A 20,536-nucleotide genomic window follows, 5' to 3' on the forward strand; every position below is an offset into this window, starting at 1 on the left:
TAGTCTTTGGATGTTCCATCTGTTCCATAAAATAAGGTCTAGCACTACTAGTCCTCAAAGAGCCCACTGCCATAATTGTTTTATTAATGTCTCTTTCACAGTAACCCCTATCTGAAAATCTATCCCTGAGCTCTTGTACTCCTACTTCATAACACTCTTCATTAGGGTTGAGTCTAGATACTCTCATAAACTGTCCTTTTAGGACGTTATTAAAAACATAAATGGGATGCATGCTTTGTCTATGAAGTAGATTATTCCTATAACATCCCTTTCTATGTATACTAGTGTTCAACATACCATTAGAAAGTTTAAATATCTCAACATCCAAAAAAGAAATGTTAGTACTAGAGAAATTCATGGTAAATTTCAAAAATTCTGTGGTTGTGTTGAGGTATGTGACAAAACTTCTGAGGGATCTCTCATCTCCCAGCCACACAAAAAAGAGGTCATCAACAAATCTACAGTACATCCCTACATATTCCTTAAAGTAGGCATTGTCATAGACATATTTGTCCTCCCATCTAGCCATAACAAGGTTGGCGTAGCTATTGGCACAAGACGTGCCCATAGCTACGCCATCCCTCTGTAAATAAATGTCTTCATCAAATGAAAAAACATTATTAGTCAGAATAGTCTCCAGTAACAGGGTAATTAACTCAACCTTCTTAATGGAAAAAGTGGAGTGTGCTCTTAGATATTCTGTAATAAAATTAATACCTATTTCATTAGGGATAACCGTGAAGAGACTGATGACGTCTAAGGTCACTAAAAAGAATTGTTGGTCATCTCTCAAACTGCGTGTAAATGTGTATAGATACAATAAAAATTGTTTACTATCCTTGAGAATTCTCTTATTCTCATCTACTAAGGGTCTCAGTAAACTTTCTGCATAAATAGAAAGAGGTTCAGTGACCCATCCCTGGCCTGCCACTATAGGTCTCATGGGTGGGTCAGTATTACTCTTATGAACCTTCGGTAACCCCTGAATAACTGGGATGATCGGGTCCTTAACTTTGAAAAAGTCATAGAGTTCTTTGGTAATGTCTAGAGACATGATAAGGTCATCTAAGGTATAATACACACTAAACACCTTATCTACCAGTACGTCATGATTTATTCTTAAATAAAATTGATTGTCATTTAACATTTGTTTCATCTTGACATTGTAATAATTAGTGTCCATCAGGACTACTGGCCCGCCTTTATCAGCTGGTCTAATTACTATTGACCTATCATGCATAAGGTCATTCAAAGCTTTCCTCTGATTGTAATTTAAATTCTGTCCATGTTTATTTACCCTTTTATTTTGAAAGCTCTTGTATATATCATTCTCCAGGACCTTCCCAAATACTTCAATTGTAGGATGTAACTGTGGAATGTATACACTATTAGCACGGAACTTAGTGGGCCCTGTATTATCGTTCTGCTGTCCATAGTCTAATCTTAATTGCATGTTTCTAATGAAAAGTTTAGTATCGATGATGGTGTCAACCAAATCAGTATTTTTGGTGGGTATAAAACTGAGCCCTTTGTTAAGGACCTGTTCCTCATATTTATTCAACGTTCTATTTGACAAATTAATAATCAATTGTGTGGTCTCCCCCACATTTTCTTTAAAGTGGGACCCTGTTGCTCTTCTATAGACCCCTTCCTCTTCTGCCTCCCTCTGCTGACAGAATGTCTCCTCCCCAAAAAAACGATCTTGTGCTATCGGGAGTGGAGCAGGTAGTTTATTATTAAGGAAAGTCGTACTGTGCACTTTCGGTCTAACTGCTAAATCACCTTGTGGTGACTTACTGCTAGTCATAATAAATGTATTTCCTACCATATTACTCGACACACTAGGGTTAGCTGATTCACCATCAATTGGTGTAGTGGTTAACCCTTCTCCCACCCTGATATTATTCGTCTGTTCCATATCCTGTGTGTCTGCTACTATATTCATAGTTATATTACTATCTTGCTTACTACCATCATCCTTGCTATTAACAGATATTCTATTAGGTACTCGTATCTCATTAGTAGTAGCTATCCCCACAGCGCTAACAACAGACATTGCACTTTGCGATTGCTCACAAGCATGATTACTTGCATTTATGTTAGTAGAACCTTGTGGTTCAGTAACACTGTTCACACCCTGTTGACGCATAGTCCTGTCCCTCGGCCAAGTAAAAACATAATTGTTTTTAAAATCGCGTGTATCCCTCGTTATTTTGATCTTTTTCTGGTCTAGTAACCGTTTTTCCAAAAGCATAACATCTTGTAACACTCTTTCCAATCTTATAACATTAACATTTTCAACATATTTAATCTTAAAATCATTAAACATTTTGTTAACTGAAAGTCTCAAATTATCCTCTTCTGGCGTGTGATATTCAATAAGCAGCTTCATGTAGTTGAAGCTAAGTTCTAGATTAAGCTGTTGCCAGCGGTATAAAAGCTCCGGAAACTGATCTCCTGACGTGGGCATCTTTAAAATGCGAAGCCCACGCGGTATGATTCTCTTAGATAAGCAAGCCTCAAAATATTGTCTTTGTACTTGCAACCTTTTTAATTTAATAAAGGCAATCTCTAATTCTTGCAAGTCTCTCGTAACATGAAAGTTACTTACATCGTTATCAATGTCCGTGTTTCCTTCAACTATCGGTTCAAAATCCATTAACAAATTGTCCTCACCAGTCACACACACTTGAAAACGTTCCGTAAATCTCATAGCTCGTTCCACCACTAGCGGAACATAAGGTAATTCAATGTTTGAGATGTTCTCGTTCGCCATCCTCCTCGGTTGCTGCACTGACGAAAAATAAAACGTAACAACAATCCAAATGCAGAGTAGCACCCCAGCGGAGACGGAAACAAACGTGATCAATATGTAATAAAACTGTTCAGTCACCATACACGTTGTTCCCTGATGACAATGAAACGTGGACACCACTTCAAATGGATATTTCCTGATAACAGAAAACAGCGTAGACTTCCAGATACACTATAAAGCTTTAATTCCAAAGTAGAGTGAGCGCTTTCGCCAACAGGCTTCTTCAGACTCTTAATAAATACAGACAAAATTTCAACTAGTTTAAAAAGTCCACCATAAAATCCCATTGGTTACAAATCTACCACTTTAGAATTTAAAGTGATACTTACATCACATACTGTGATGTTATAAATGCAGTATTTAAACAACATTAATGTAATCATACAGCCATAAAAAACTAAAAACCTTGTACAAGGGTGTAAAAGCATGATAAAACTAACTATTTTAAAAAATAATAATCTTCAAAAATAAAGATGCCCACGTCAGGAGATCAGTTTCCGGAGCTTTTATACCGCTGGCAACAGCTTAATCTAGAACTTAGCTTCAACTACATGAAGCTGCTTATTGAACAGTGTTACTGAACCACAAGGTTCTACTAACATAAATGCAAGTAATCATGCTTGTGAGCAATCGCAAAGTGCAATGTCTGTTGTTAGCGCTGTGGGGATAGCTACTACTAATGAGATACGAGTACCTAATAGAATATCTGTTAATAGCAAGGATGATGGTAGTAAGCAAGATAGTAATATAACTATGAATATAGTAGCAGACACACAGGATATGGAACAGACGAATAATATCAGGGTGGGAGAAGGGTTAACCACTACACCAATTGATGGTGAAACAGCTAACCCTAGTGTGTCGAGTAATATGGTAGGAAATACATTTATTATGGCTAGCAGTAAGTCACCACAAGGTGATTTAGCAGTTAGACCGAAAGTGCACAGTACGACTTTCCTTAATAATAAACTACCTGCCCCACTCCCGATAGCACAAGATCGTTTTTTTGGGGAGGAGACGTTCTGTCAGCAGAGGGAGGCAGAAGAGGAAGGGGTCTATAGAAGAGCAACAGGGTCCCACGTTAAAGAAAATGTGGGGGAGACCACACAATTGATTATTAATTTGTCAAATAGAACGTTGAATAAATATGAGGAACAGGTCCTTAACGAAGGGCTCAGTTTTATACCCACCAAAAATACTGATTTGGTTGACACCATCATCGATACTAAACTTTTCATTAGAAACATGCAATTAAGATTAGACTATGGACAGCAGAACGATAATACAGGGCTCACTAAGTTCCGTGCTAATAGTGTATACATTCCACAGTTACATCCTACAATTGAAGTATTTGGGAAGGTCCTGGAGAATGATATATACAAGAGCTTTCAAAATAAAAGGGTAAATAAACATGGACAGAATTTAAATTACAATCAGAGGAAAGCTTTGAATGACCTTAAGCATGATAGGTCAATAGTAATTAGACCAGCTGATAAAGGCGGGCCAGTAGTCCTGATGGACACTAATTATTACAATGTCAAGATGAAACAAATGTTAAATGACGATCAATTTTATTTAAGAATAAATCATGACATACTGGTAGATAAGGTGTTTAGTGTGTATTATACCTTAGATGACCTTATCATGTCTCTAGACATTACCAAAGAACTCTATGACTTTTTCAAAGTTAAGGACCCGATCATCCCAGTTATTCAGGGGTTACCGAAGGTTCATAAGAGTAATACTGACCCACCCATGAGACCTATAGTGGCAGGCCAGGGATGGGTCACTGAACCTCTTTCTATTTATGCAGAAAGTTTACTGAGACCCTTAGTAGATGAGAATAAGAGAATTCTCAAGGATAGTAAACAATTTTTATTGTATCTATACACATTTACACGCAGTTTGAGAGATGACCAACAATTCTTTTAGTGACCTTAGACGTCATCAGTCTCTTCACGGTTATCCCTAATGAAATAGGTATTAATTTTATTACAGAATATCTAAGAGCACACTCCACTTTTTCCATTAAGAAGGTTGAGTTAATTACCCTGTTACTGGAGACTATTCTGACTAATAATGTTTTTTCATTTGATGAAGACATTTACTTACAGAGGGATGGCGTAGCTATGGGCACGTCTTGTGCCAATAGCTACGCCAACCTTGTTATGGCTAGATGGGAGGACAAATATGTCTATGACAATGCCTACTTTAAGGAATATGTAGGGATGTACTGTAGATTTGTTGATGACCTCTTTTTTGTGTGGCTGGGAGATGAGAGATCCCTCAGAAGTTTTGTCACATACCTCAACACAACCACAGAATTTTTGAAATTTACCATGAATTTCTCTAGTACTAACATTTCTTTTGGATGTTGAGATATTTAAACTTTCTAATGGTATGTTGAACACTAGTATACATAGAAAGGGATGTTATAGGAATAATCTACTTCATAGACAAAGCATGCATCCCATTTATGTTTTTAATAACGTCCTAAAAGGACAGTTTATGAGAGTATCTAGACTCAACCCTAATGAAGAGTGTTATGAAGTAGGAGTACAAGAGCTCAGGGATAGATTTTCAGATAGGGGTTACTGTGAAAGAGACATTAATAAAACAATTATGGCAGTGGGCTCTTTGAGGACTAGTAGTGCTAGACCTTATTTTATGGAACAGATGGAACATCCAAAGACTAACGTACCACCAAATACTGAGGTGAGGGCTAACTTATCTTTTAGTAGAGCTAGTTTAGAAGTTAAAGGGTTTATGCAGAAACACTGGGATATTTTAATGTCTGATAGGGAGGTGAGTAGTGTTGTGGGTCCTAAACCACGTGTCACATATAAAAACCACCCTAACCTGAAAAGTATACTTTGTAGGCCGAGATACGTTATTAACAAGCAGAATGAGCTATGTACAACTGTGAACACAGTACCATGTGGTAAATGTAATCAATGCTCTCTCATTAATACAAGTACCAGTTTCAAACATCCTACCACAGGACAGATATTTAATTTTCACACTAACACCAATTGTATGAGTAAGAACATAATTTATGTTGCCACATGTAGCCTATGCCCTGCTTACTACATAGGGAAGACGAATCGCACGTTCAAGGAACGTATTAGGGAACATACCTATAAGATTAGAATAGGCTCAGATGTCAATGCTTTAGCTAGGCATTGTAAAATAGCTGGAACACAACATACCTTTAATTTTTTTGTCCTCCAGAGTCTCACACAAGGTTTTAGAGGAGGTGACCTTATTAATAGAACACTAGAGTGTGAGACTAGGTGGATTATTAGATGGAGAGCGGATGTACCTCCAGGCCTTAATGATAAGGTACAGATTAAACCTTTCCTTAAGAGTAGGAGGTTACGTAGAGTGAAGTAATTAAGGTATTTATGACTGAATGATACATTTTATAGCATTAGGGTCTTGGATCTAAACTAAGGTTTTAGGCATTAACTAATTAAAACAGCACTTGACCTCAGAGAGTAATCCCCATGAGATTTTTATTAAGAAGATTTTTTATTAAAAAGATCCTTTATTAAAAGACCTTTTATTAAGAAGGTTTAGAACGATGTTTTTATGTGTGATGCTATATTAAGGACTTACATTTTTCATCATAGAGTATGCGTATCTTCTGTTGCTAACTTTATTCCCCCTATACAATATACATTATTGTTAGGCATAGGTATACAGCATGTGTACAAAGTGTAGTTGTCTGACTCCAGGTCAATTTTAGACCTTGGCAAGTGGCCTTTATGAGCTGTTTACATCATGGATGTTTGTACATAGACCGTACAGCTGTTGAAAGCCCCTGTATATTGAGCATAAACTATCTAATGATTTAATATATCCCTTGCATTTAGACGCCTTTGAACCATACAACATATTTTTGAAGATTATTATTTTTTAAAATAGTTAGTTTTATCATGCTTTTACACCCTTGTACAAGGTTTTTAGTTTTTTATGGCTGTATGATTACATTAATGTTGTTTAAATACTGCATTTATAACATCACAGTATGTGATGTAAGTATCACTTTAAATTCTAAAGTGGTAGATTTGTAACCAATGGGATTTTATGGTGGACTTTTTAAACTAGTTGAAATTTTGTCTGTATTTATTAAGAGTCTGAAGAAGCCTGTTGGCGAAAGCGCTCACTCTACTTTGGAATTAAAGCTTTATAGTGTATCTGGAAGTCTACGCTGTTTTCTGTTATCAGGAAATATCCATTTGAAGTGGTGTTCACGTTTCATTGTCATCAGGGAACAACGTGTATGGTGACTGAACAGTTTTATAAACATTTAAAATGTTGTAAATACATATTATATAATACCAAACTGCCTGATTTGCAGTCAAAACATTAAATGCAGTAAGACTTTAACTTTAAAATGCTAGCAATTAATATATGATCGTTGATACCTGGAGGTTTAGAGGCAGCCAACCTTGGTTGCCATAAGCACTCTTTTACCTCCAGTAATGTTTTGAAATCACCCCCTCTGTCATAATAAGGTATCCTATCAATCACAAAGAATATAAATTTGTTAAAATTGGTACATACTTGACTGTGTAAATATAAGGCGTTAGTGGATTTGTTGTTTTTAATATCTCTTGTGTGTTCTTTTATTCTTAACCTCAATTTTCTAATAGTTTTTCCTATGTAGAATGCAGGGCAACTCAAACAGGTAGATGTGTAAACTACCATATTAGTCCACTAACGCCTTATATTTACACAGTCAAGTAGGGGGGTGATGTCAAAACATTACTGGAGGTAAAATAGTGTTTATGGCAACTAAGGTTGGATGCCTCTAAACCTCCAGGTATCAACGATCATATATCAATTGCTAGCATTTTAAAGTTAAAGCCTTACTGCATTTAATGTTTTGACTGCAAATCAGGCAGTTTGGTATTATATAATATGTATTTACAGCATTTTAAATGTTTAGTTTAATATTCACCACAGTTCAAGGGTTTTATGCATTTTTGAACAAAAACTTGTTTGAAAATCATCTATTTAACTGGCTGGCATTGACTATAATTATTATATTTACTCAGCATTTTGTAACACAATCTTTTAAGTATCTTTAACTTGTGTGTGTGTGTGTACTGCAGCTTTAACCAAGATGTATGAGCTGTAATGCCATTTTAGAACGTTATTGGATAAATCGGGAGGTGTGTGTATGATGTAGTTTTTAAATAACCTTTTCACATGGTACTTTGTATTACTCTGATGAAGCCTTTGGTATTTTATGGGTGAAAGCGCTTAGTAAAACTCTAGTTTTTACATTTTCTTCTATTTTAATATTGGTTGCTATTCTGTGGTTCATTCAATAAAGCAACGTTCGAGTTATGGAATTACAGTCCGTTTTTTTTTTTTTTTCTTAGTTTGGTCATGTTTCAGTTTATTGGCATGATTTGCATTAAAATGCACTAATATTTATCTTAAGTTGAAAAGTAAAAAAAAAAGTTTTGTATGTGTTATTTTATTCCTAACAATACAGTATATGCCAAGTTGAACATATTTTAATGGAAGCTTGGTGAAAACCTCCTCCCAAAAAATTTGGTCCACTTGCTGCATATTAGATAAGTACATTTTCAAAAGTGAAAGTGAAATAACCTAGAAATAAAATGCACTACTGACAAACTAGAAAATGTACATTTGGAGGCATAAACTAATTTTATAAAGATAATAAAACATATTTGATGACTAAACTGGCAATCTAAAAATATATCTTCTAATAGTCCTTAAGTTAATACAGTTTCATAAGATGTAGGCATAATAATCAAAGGGAACTTTACAATTACCAAAACTCTTAAAAATGGCAGTTTTGGTCCACCACGAATATATTCTATGGAAGGACCAATACATATGAAACATTGTGTTGTATGTGTCTCAACCATGCTAAAAAGTTTAATTGGCTGAAATATCCAGCCTTCTTTTCAGTTTTCCAGAAAGCATGTTTTGTATAATATTACATCTGTATGGGATGATACAATGGTTTTAAGACACCCAAGTATGAGTCCAGGCAGCACAATGGTTCTTTCAAGCTCAATGCATTATTAGCTGAGGTAACTGATCATAATGGGGAAATTGAATGCCACCTGTTAATGTAGCCAGAAAGTTATTTTTTTTTACCTTAAAAAAGTACTGGAATTTGAAATGACTGAGACAACTTTTTGTTCTTTTTTGCCATGCTTGCCATAATTAAGAGCTGTGAAGTTACCACTGTTTCAAGGAAAAAAGTGTATTTATTAAGAAAAAGTGTATTTATTAAGAATTGATGTATCTGATAAACAACATTTTTGGACTAGGCGCTACTTGTTAGAGTGCCAGATAAAGAAAAGGAACAAAGACAGCATTATATATTTTTTTCTGTTTTAGGATCATTTGTACACTGCAGAGAGAAAAATTTGTTGAGCTGCGCATGTGCAACTTCATAAAGAGTAGAGAGTCTGATTTATTTATTTCTCATTTGTCAAACTCAGACAACATCTCATGGTTACTTGGTCATGCACCTATGCATCCTCAGGCTAGACTCAGTAGTACACACTGAACATACCCCCATGGATCCTCAGGTTAGGCTTTACTTACAAATGAATTAATCAGCAAATACTTAAACACAGCCTAGCACTCATAGAAATGTATTTAATATCCCCATCCCCACATCTCGCTATTTAAATTATCATCCTTTAGACGTCTACTACTAATAAAATCTCCTTCCTTATCCATCTGTATATATTTCCTCTTACTTCCCTTTTTAAAGAAAACCTCTCATGTTTTCTCAAATAAAAGTTGCCTGCCCACATTTACTAAATGGTATCCCCTCTTCTTATAAATATCCATTTCCTGTCCTACACCCTACAGAAGGCATAAGAATAAATTGGTATTAACTAATCAGTCATGATTTTTTTTTGTTTTTGCTTCATTATTGCAATATTTTGTCACCCAATAAATGCAGACTGTTTTACACCTACTTTGAACATGTGTAACTTGTTGCATTCAATTGATTGTATGCATGCTCTATGTATACACCTCATATATAACTATTGTAAATATTGTGTCTTATGTATATACTGTATTATGTTGTTTTTTTCTTTTCTTTTCTTTTCTTTTTTTAATTTGTCTCTAAACCTGAATGAATATGGGGCTTTTCTCCACAGACCACCACTGAAAAGGGATTATTGCCCATTTGGACTTTCCTGTAGGAATGTCAGACAAACAACTAAATAAATAAACAAATAAAAATGTAATCAGTATAAGGTCAACTACATAGTATATATATTCTGTACTACTGTACCTAACAGCTATAGGAATAATTTTTCTAGATTTTTGAATTACACTTGAGGTTGCTTTCAAAGATATTAAGAATAGAGAGGGGAAAAGGGGTAGCCCTGACATACACCCTGAACTGATGTTTTTACTGGAAAGTCATATCTTTTAAATCTATATAGTACATAGTCTGGTCTGGTGAGGCAATGTCATAATTATATCTAGAATAGGTTCTGCAAGGTGTTGATTTGAGAGAATGAAAAGATAAATGACCCACTAACAACATTAAAGGCCTTGTGGTTATCAATGGGACAAAGCACTGCATCTTCTGCCAGAGCTATTGCATTATTTTAAACATACACAATTATGACTTGAAAGGTCTAATACAGTGAAATAAGCAAAATTTAATATGGATAAAGTATAGCAAGCTGGTGGGTAAGAAATAATCACTGACAATTTTGCACATATTTTAGAATCAGTATTAATTAGTGCAATGGATATATAAGTTTTTACTATTTTGTGGCCTTTACCTGCTTTTGAATCATAATTTTCTTGGATTTAGGTCAGTGGGAGAGCTTATTAAAAATGTATATGACTCTAATAAGTATGGGACCAAAGTATTGGCATTTTTTGAGAATTGTGACATAATACATCAAGGACTGGGGCTTTATTAGAAAGTAAAGTTGTAAAGTTAGGTGTATGTCATATCAGAAGATGGTAATTTGGTTATCTGGCATGCTTTCTGTGAGTATTATGTCCTAAAAAAGTGCCCCTCTACATGACACCACATTCAGCAGATGAAAGTAAAAAAGTATTAAAATGATTGACTGATGTCTTCACCTTTGACTACAAAGCACACATTTTAGATATATCAGAAAAACCTAAATGAAAACTCCAGCCAAGCTAGAACTTTCAATGAGTGAACTCCCAAACCTCCTGTAACAAAGAAACATGGGATATATGCAAATGACCCTTATGAACATAAGGTGTTTCACATATATTGCGATTCTGATTGCCCATTACTTTTACATTTGAAGTTGTTTTAATAGACAATTTCAGGCCAATAAGGCCAAACCTCACTAGCTATGGATATGCATATTTCAGCCTTGTTATGTCAGCATGCATAAGCAGAGTGTTTGACTAAGCTTAAGAAACACAGGGTTGTTATACCCAGCTGATGTCCATTATCATTAGGGTGACTGCAAAATATCCCAACTAACAAATTAAAACGAAAAGTTAGAAGGTCACACTGAAAAAACAATCAGAAAAAACTAAATGAAAACTCCAGCCAAGCTAGAACTTTCAATGAGTGACCTACTAAACCTCCTGTAACAGAGGCACATGGGATATATGCAAATGACCCTTATGAACATCAGGTGTTTCAGCTATATGGTGATCATTTTAATGATATCTGTAAGAACAAAGTACTAGTGCATTAACTCAACATGTGCAGGCTTTTGGTAGTGAGCACAAATTCAAATTTTTAGTGTTAGAATTGCTTTCTGAAAGTATAAGAAGAGGAGATGTCAGGAATATTACTGAAAAAAAGATAGTTTAAATGGATTCTGTTATTACAAGCATACATTTTTCTGGGGCTGAATGAGCTGGTTTCATTGAAACCTGTTTTAAAGTCTCTTCCTTTGAGACATTGAAACAAAGTATGCATTCACTTTTGATGGGTTTGTCCATATTTTGATGTGTTGATTCGTTAAGAATAGTTTGAAGCATTGATCATCTTCTGAAACATGGAAATTAAGTACACATTTAATCTTAATGGGCTTGTCTTTACTTGGATGTGTTGTTTGGTCAAAAGCAACATAAAGCACCAGTCATTCTTTACAGGTGGTTCAAAGAATTTCTATATACATTTCTTATTAGTATCCAATGAACGAATGTCATAAAAATCTTTTATTCATTAATTGGTTCTTAGTTTTTAAATATGTGAATATAATCGGTTGATAATGTGATTGCTTCATGGTCCAAGGAAGCAGTATTTTACAGTGAAAATGCTTACCTAATTTTATATGTGTATGTTTTTAATTTAAATAATTTGCATTAAAGCTTTTAAAGCCAGCTGTGATGGTCAGACCATATATATATTTTTTGTTTTCTATTGTTTATGTTGTATGCTCCGACCTCTACTCGGTTGCTTAATTTTATTTCTAGGCACTTTCACACTCTTATCTTAGACCTCTAACATTATTTGATTTTTTGAAGGTGTGAGATGGTGTTTGCAGCTTCAAAGTTCTTATATAAACATCAGAGTTCTGTATGCCAGGCCATTAGGCAAGGTAAGTCCATTGTCAGGGATATCACTGAAGCCATGATAGTACCATAACAGCTGTGTCACTGGGATAAGAGAATTATGAACTGAAAGATGATTTACAAATCTGAGATACTTTTCATTTCAACATAATTTGGGTATTATTTTGGTAAAATACAATTTTATACAGATGCTCTGGGCAGTTCAAAAATCAGAAATTATTTCAAGGAGTACTGTTTTTTATACCCAATGTCCATCGTGTCAGAATGAATACCCAATGTCCATCTTGTCAGAATGAAAAGACCATTTCTGGATTACTATATTTCTACAATTGTTACCAGTGTAGGTAATAGTATTGCAAAATGCAGGACTACAAAGTAAACGTGCTTTTTACCCTTAGGTAGCTTAGCAGTCATTCAGATTTTGACAAGGAAATCAGAAATCTGTCCTATTGCTGATAAGGAATTCAGTTTTGTTGATTATAAAATTTAACCTGACTGAAGAGTGATAGCACATCCCAGAAGGGATTTCTGTGGACTGCTAGCATTTTATGTGATATTAACTTTCAACAATTCTATTAGGTGGTCTTTAGTAGTGGTAAATGGAGGAAAATTTAGATGAAGATGCAATGTTTGGTATTCTTTGGGAGAAAGGATAAACCAAGGAAGACACCTGAGAGGGTCCTCAAAGGAAGTGGCTATTATCACAGTATGCTGGAACAGAAAATAAAATGCTGTACAGCATGTTAGTAAGCTACACCAGGGATTGCCACTGGGGAACCAGAGAAACAAAAGCCAGTAGCAGAAAAGTTGCTGGCTAAGGAGCCATCAGAGGAATTGTCTTTGGGGGAAAACAATGTGAGGCAAAGGCAGGTGCAATCTGCTGCATCACTCTCAAGCAGGTGGCATTTTGTCTACAACAATGGGCCAGATTAGACACAATATCGATTAAAACAGCTCTATATTACTTCATCAAAGAATCAGATCATTGAACGGTATTTTATTGAAAATGCCATTTATCAAACCTACCTCTTGTGGGGGGCTGTACCCCACCATACCAGCTACTAATTATACATATATATTTATATATATATATATATATATATATATATATATATATATATACACACACACACATATATATATATATATATATATATATATATATATATATATTTATATACACACACACACATATATATATATATATTTATACAAATTTTAAGATCACAATAGAGTGGAAATTTCCAAATCCTCAATGTAATGCGATCTCAGTCAGAACAGTTCGATGAACAGCATGTTAGATAAAATGCCATCCAAAATGCTGTTCGATGAACCATTTCTTCAGTGAAGTCATTGAGACCCAATTAAAACTGATACATGAAATACTACTCTCAGACTATGCTCTGCTGTGCATTGACTGGCCGACGTTGGGGATCAGTCCTCATCTGACCATATAACATAGCTGTGAGGGCAGGGCACAGTTGTCATCATATACACAAGTGTGGATGGGCACAAAAAAATTAAAGAACATGACATTAACAGTTTAGTAGTTGTACAGTGTATTATGATTCAGTTATGGAAAATGCTTATCTGCAAGTCAATGGCAATCCATTTGTCATACTTCTCCAAAAATGGATTATAACACATAATCCACATAAAACAAAGTTTATCCCTGTCCATATATAAGTGCAATTAAATCTATGGATGGTAAACAGAAAATTTACCCCAGGACTTCCCCCTGTACAACTAATGGACAGATTCAGCTCCAAACTGCTTTATCCAAAGCATGGATCTCCTCAAATTATCTATTGTATAATCCCAGTTATTCTCTGTAGGGGTAATATATAATTATATAATTATTGACCATGGGATGGATAAGGCCAATGTACTAAATACATTGATATATAATTTTGAAATAGATACAATTTGTTATTTTGTGAGCATGTGTGTGTGTGTGTGTGTGTGTGTGTGTGTGTGTGTGTGTGTGTGTGTGTGTGTGTGTGTGTGTGTGTGTGTGTGTGTGTGTGTGTGTGTGTGTGTGTGTGTGTGTGTGTGTGTGGTGTGTGTGTGTATGTGTTTATTTGTATGTACCCCTGCATATTTTTCCCTTTCATAAAATCTAGAGTATTTTCCTCTACAAATGATACATTTTTCCCCCCATGATAAATGAAACATATCTGTTTTACATGGTTTTGGCTCTATTTCTCCATAAGTATTTCTCAAAATAGCATATTTGGTGTTATATTATTTATAATATACTGCATTTCTCAGTCTCGTACTCTTACGTACATTGTGAATCTGCACTGCAGAGGGAATGTAATAGAGTGTGTCACAGTCCAATAAACTCTGTTAGGAAAGCTGACATCTTCTACAACACGTGAATTACATAAAGAGTGCTAGAAAACAACACTTTGGTTTTCATTCAGTATTATAACATGTATGGCTAGTTATGCTGTACAGTCTTCAGTCTATTGAAAAAAATGTTAGGCCAACATCTTGATTAATAATGCCTCTGTTAGTCCCAGAAGGGCCTTTATGATATATAAAATATGTGTGCCTTAGGGCACTGTTACGATGACATGTCATCACTTACAAATGTTTCAGGAACATTTAATTTGCAGTGACCTTCTGAGCAGTGTATTACTCACTTTTGTGCCATGCATATTGACACTTCATTTTGCACATTCTGCAACTTAACGTTTTTTTTTTCTTTCTTTCACCCATTTTTCATGCATTGGTAACCAACCAATACTACATGTACCCAGTGAAACATAAAAAAATTAATGTTGAATGCAAATTCATTTTCTGGTATGCACAATGACTGACAATGTAATAGTCTGTATACAGAATATACTGCCATAGTGATTATTCAAAATTTGATTGCAGACATCTGTGTACATATTTTTACTTTCTTTCCTTACACCACTACTTCCTTCTCTTTAATATTTGAAAAAATACAAGACAGAGGCCACTTGAAATCTAGTTTACCCTGGTAACAGTGTTTAATCTGGTAACAGTGCCAAAGTGTTATTTCATTTTGGTTCCTGGGTCTCATTTCTCACGTGGTTGTAGCAATGTGAGAATCTATTTGAAAATATAGTGTTTATCATTAAACACAGTGCAAGAATGTTCATAGTCTATATGTGGCATTCATATCCCAGATCACAAATAAGTCATCTTATAGCATAAAATTAAACAACTTGTTTTTATAGAAATGACAAAGAGATATCCTCCTTCTAGCCTATATTACATATTTAGGAGAAGTAAAAGGGACTCATGTAATCACAGCTTATCTTTTCCAAGTGAAACTTTTCCAGTTAGATTTTAATATGCCCTTAAAGAAAATGAATATATACAAACATGTTTTATATAATTTGTCTTGCTGCATTTGCATAACTCATACAAGACAATAATAATTCTTTTTTGTGCGGACACATACATTAGTGTGCTCTGATGTGTGTTTAGACTGCAATTTGCATTACTTTAGTTCAACATGCTTTCAATATTACATTTTGCTGTTATATAAAATGAAGGCAGTGCACAGAATCTGAATTTCAATATTTGTATTGATCACATGAAAATATGACAAGTATAGCTGTATGTGTGTCTCTATAGATATGCATGTGTGCTTATTTGTGTGCATGTGTGTGCTTTTATGTTGACATTGTTAACATAGAATAAAATCTGATTGATTATTCTAGAACAAACAATAATTCTAAACCAATAAAACTTCTTGATGTTAATGTCTAGATCATTTTCGGGCTTTGCACAAGAGACATTTATTAATTCAGTCTTTGATTTCTGTTTTATCCAATTCAGGGCTGCAAGGAAGCTGAAGCCAACAGTCAGGTTTCAGAAAACAGTGAATACATTCTTGACAGGATTCCAGTCCATCACAGAATATAGACACACACAGGCACATACACACACACACACACACACACACACACACACACACACACACACACACACACACACACACACACACATACACAGTTCTAAGCACCCAGGCACACAGGCATGCCTATACATATGCATAGACATACACCCACAAAACTATTGGCAATTTAAAAGGATTGCTAATTTACCTACTGTTGTGTCTTTGGTTTCAGACCTTAGCAAAACCTATGTGGACACACGGAGGACATGGATACACCACAGAGAAGGCAGCCTAGCTGGGAGACAAACCATAAAACCAAGTGATGAGAAGCAGCAGTGCTAGCAAACATCATGGGAAACAGCAGTTTTAGAGTTTAACCTAAGAAACAGTACCATGCTAGCTACCCCACGATGCAGAGGAATAGACCTCTTACAGTTTCCCAAATGACCTATGTTTAATTAGCGCTCATGTTCTGCAGGGACTGCAGAAGGATGATGTAAATTGAGTTGCCAACATCAGCTCACCCAGCCTGGGGTGGAGGAGGAAGGCAACATCAGTACACAGTAATAAGCACCATTAACAGTCTGGTGAGCTCTGTACTGCATAAAAAGTGAGCTAAATGTGAGGTTGTTCATGCTTATTATAATTCATGTACATCCGGAAGGTAGCAGTGGCAAGGCTTGCTTGGTGTTGGAAAAATAAGGGCACTCTCCTCTACAGTAGTATTATGCTACACCGTCATCCTTTCTCTCCTCACCGCCCCCCACCTCCGGTGCAAGAAGAGGAGCTGATGACAACAGATGATCAGCTGCAGGGAGGAAAAAGAAGAAACATTCCCACACAAAGCAATTATGGCTGAGCAAACCTAACTAACAATGACTGATGTAGTGTAAACCTTGGTTTGAGATGATTGTCACTGTTGCAGTGATACCCTGATTCCATGTGCAAAAAATGGGAAAAAGGGTTGTGGCTGGATAGCTAGTAGTAGTTATTTTAAAATAATGCATGACCAGTGCACTATATGCAGGTACACTGAGGTCAGCATTCAAGTAAAAAAGTGAAGTATAGGAATGATTTAAAAGAAGAAAACAATAAATAAAACAGAAGGCTACATATGGACTTTGACATGCTGGCTCTGGTTGTTTAATTCCATACTTATTTTAATCAGACTCCATGTTGTGCACATTAAATGTAATACAGTAGAATGTAATGTTTACTTTAGTGCATACTACAATACCATATGCATTTCTGAAAAGGGCAAATGACAAATGCAGAATAGTTTTTTTTTTAGCTCCTCATGTTTGCATTTGGACAATGTTATCTCCTTATGGCAAGAATTATCAGAATAATGATATATGTAAGTGATAGTCAGTAGCAGGGGATAAGGTTTATGTGGTGTTTGAATTAACCATGAGGTGAAGCTCACCAGTTCTAACAACAGCCCAACCCACACTTCAGTCATTGATTATTGCTATCAGACATCTGACAACATTTTCACCTATTTTATGGGTTGCTTTCTGTATGTTTAGTGAAGGAATGCAGATTTAAGAAATGGTTTACGCTGTTTCAGCTAACAAATGTAATTTTGCCTGTGTGTGTATGCGTGTGTGCGCGCGCGCGTGTGTGTGCATGTGTGCACGTGTGTGTGCGTGTTCGTGTGTGCGCGTGTGTGCGTGTTCATGTGTGTGCATGTGCGTGCGCGTGAATGTGTGCGTGTGTGTGCATGTGCATGTGTGTGTGTGCGCGCGCATGTGTGTGTGTGCACACGCATGTGTGTGCATGTCTGTGTGTGCGTGTATGCATGTGTGTGTGTGTGTGTGTGTATGTGTGCATGTGTGTGTGTGCCTGTGCATGTGCGTGTGTGTGTGTGTGTGTATGTGTGTGTGTGTGTGTGTGTGTGTGTGTGTGTGTGTGCCTGTGCGTGTGTGTGTGCCTGTGCGTGTGTGTGTGTGTGTGTGTGTGTGTGTGTGTGTGTGTGTGTGTGTGTGTGTGTGTGTGTGTGTGTGTGTGTGTGTGTGTGTGTGTGTGTGTGTGTGTGTGTGTGTGTGTGTGTGTGTGTGTGTGTGTGTGTGTGTGTGTGTGTGTGTGTGTGTGTGTGTGCGCATGTGTGCGTGTGTGTGCGTGCATGTGTGTGTTGGAGGGGGTAGGGGTTGTGAAGTTTGCATTTGATGTCATGCTTCACATACTGCTTGAAGGTTATGCCTACTGATTCTAGCCTGTACCACCAAGTATCTAATCTACAGGTTCAAGTTTTAACCAGATGGGCATACCTCTCAACTGTATCAGGGATGTCCTTGATTTTGACTCCAGAATTTAGCTCTGTCCCTGTTAATCCCTCCTAAAACTGGTAACTCTTGGAGGAAAGGTGATGAATTATACTCAATAAATAATGGCAGTATAAGAAAGTATAAGTATAAGTTATAGATTTATTTTATTTCACAAAATGTATAGTAATTAACATTCTTTTATTCTGCCAATGTCTCAAGTTAATAGTATTAATATTTTACAAATATCCCTGATTGTCCCTGATGTTTTGGGGTTTGTTCCTGATTCTGTTGAAATGTGTCCCTGATTATTTGAGAGCTATGGACACAGCCAGTCAATGCTTTAAGCCAAGGAATGGAATTTGTGTGAATAACACCTTCAGAATAACATTTAAGAGGTGGTGGAGGAGGAGGAATGACATTTCAGGGAAGGCAGGGTTTGAGCAATTCATGTAATGTTAAAGTGAATGATAACTAGGTAAAGAATTTGGCAGTTGGCACAGAGGGTTAAGGCTGTGAGCTGTAATTCCTGCATTAGAGGGTTTGATTCCTTTGTCCTCTTTTGTCATCTGCATGATCTTGAGAAATCATTTAGTCAGACATTGTTCCCAGGTCACTCCTGAAAACGGACTATGTGTCCAGTGGGCTACCTTGTTAGCAAATAGGTATTACTATTAAAAAGAAAATATATATGTAGAATTCATGAAAATGAAAAAAAATTGTAATAATTTGTTTTCTGTTACTGTATGTGTACTCATGTCATTACTCAACATGTGAATTTAATAAAAATGTCAAAAAATAACTTTAAGTCAATGAAAATAACAAAAATAATATAATCTCTCCTATATCCTGATGTGGAGGATTTGCTCTCACACTCCCTTACTAATATATACTAACTATACGAGTTCTCACCCACAATGCATGAAAAATCTCAAAAAAGAGTTATTCAGTACTGGTGCTGTAATAGAAATAACACTGGCAATCATTTTCTACAAGAAATGTCAGACCCCAAGTTGCAGCTTGACAGTAGTGATTGTCGAGATGCACCTCTTCCACTTCACACCTGACCATATCGGAAGACATTCCTTCTGTGTACTGTTATTTTAAGAACAACATAACATTTCCCCCTTGTTCATTTTCTGCAGTTTTGATATGAGCTCCAGTGTGTTTGCAAAACATAATTTGCTGAATATCAGCAATCAGTTTTATATTGTCATCACCATTTATTTTGAAAGTTCTGCATTATTGCCTTCATCCATGTTAACGTGTATGGATATCTCACTGACATATCCAGTTCTTATTTTGAGACACAGAGGAATGCAGAGAATCTCTGAAAGAGAAGCAAACAAGGAAATGTGTTTTTTAAGCGTGTGCAATACTCTTTTTTTAACACTGGCTCCGTATTCAGGTAGGACTTTTTTCCCCACACAAGCGATGTCGTAATTTCCCAGTATCAGCAGAAATATCCCTCAAGCAAAAAGAGACATTATACAAATAAACAAGTTTCCAAGTAAGACTAGAAAAACTAACTTGATCTTATTTTGCTTATAATCAAATCATAAGGTATACTATGGCATTTTAAACAACCCCCTTCCCACTCTACAAGTCTGAACTGTGCAAACTGAAGCCTCTGTAGTTTAATACAGTAAGTGGCATGCAAAATACTGTTTATACTTCTGCCACCTGCATAGACAATACTGATGTTTTTGTAAACTGAACCCATAACATGACACTCTCACCTGCTGGAAAAATGGACATAATTTTGCAATATCTACTCTTCATCTAAATTATTTTGAGAATAGGATGTCAACACTAACTTGTATCTTTTTGGATGACCATCTATGATTTATGAAACATATTTTCAACAATCCATAGAGACAAACTGCATTCACAGTTAATTTCATATGTAAGGGGGATCTGTCATTATATGGCTTAATGAGTGCAGAGTATAGTGAAATGACTACATCCCTGGATCTGGACAGACTACCCTTCCATATCAGCTGTGCATTGAAAAAAGACTTTCTAACTACTGTG

Source organism: Protopterus annectens, chromosome 3.part0, assembly GCF_019279795.1.
Source record: "Protopterus annectens isolate FY-2018-M chromosome 3.part0, PAN1.0, whole genome shotgun sequence".
Lineage (NCBI taxonomy): Eukaryota > Metazoa > Chordata > Ceratodontiformes > Protopteridae > Protopterus > Protopterus annectens.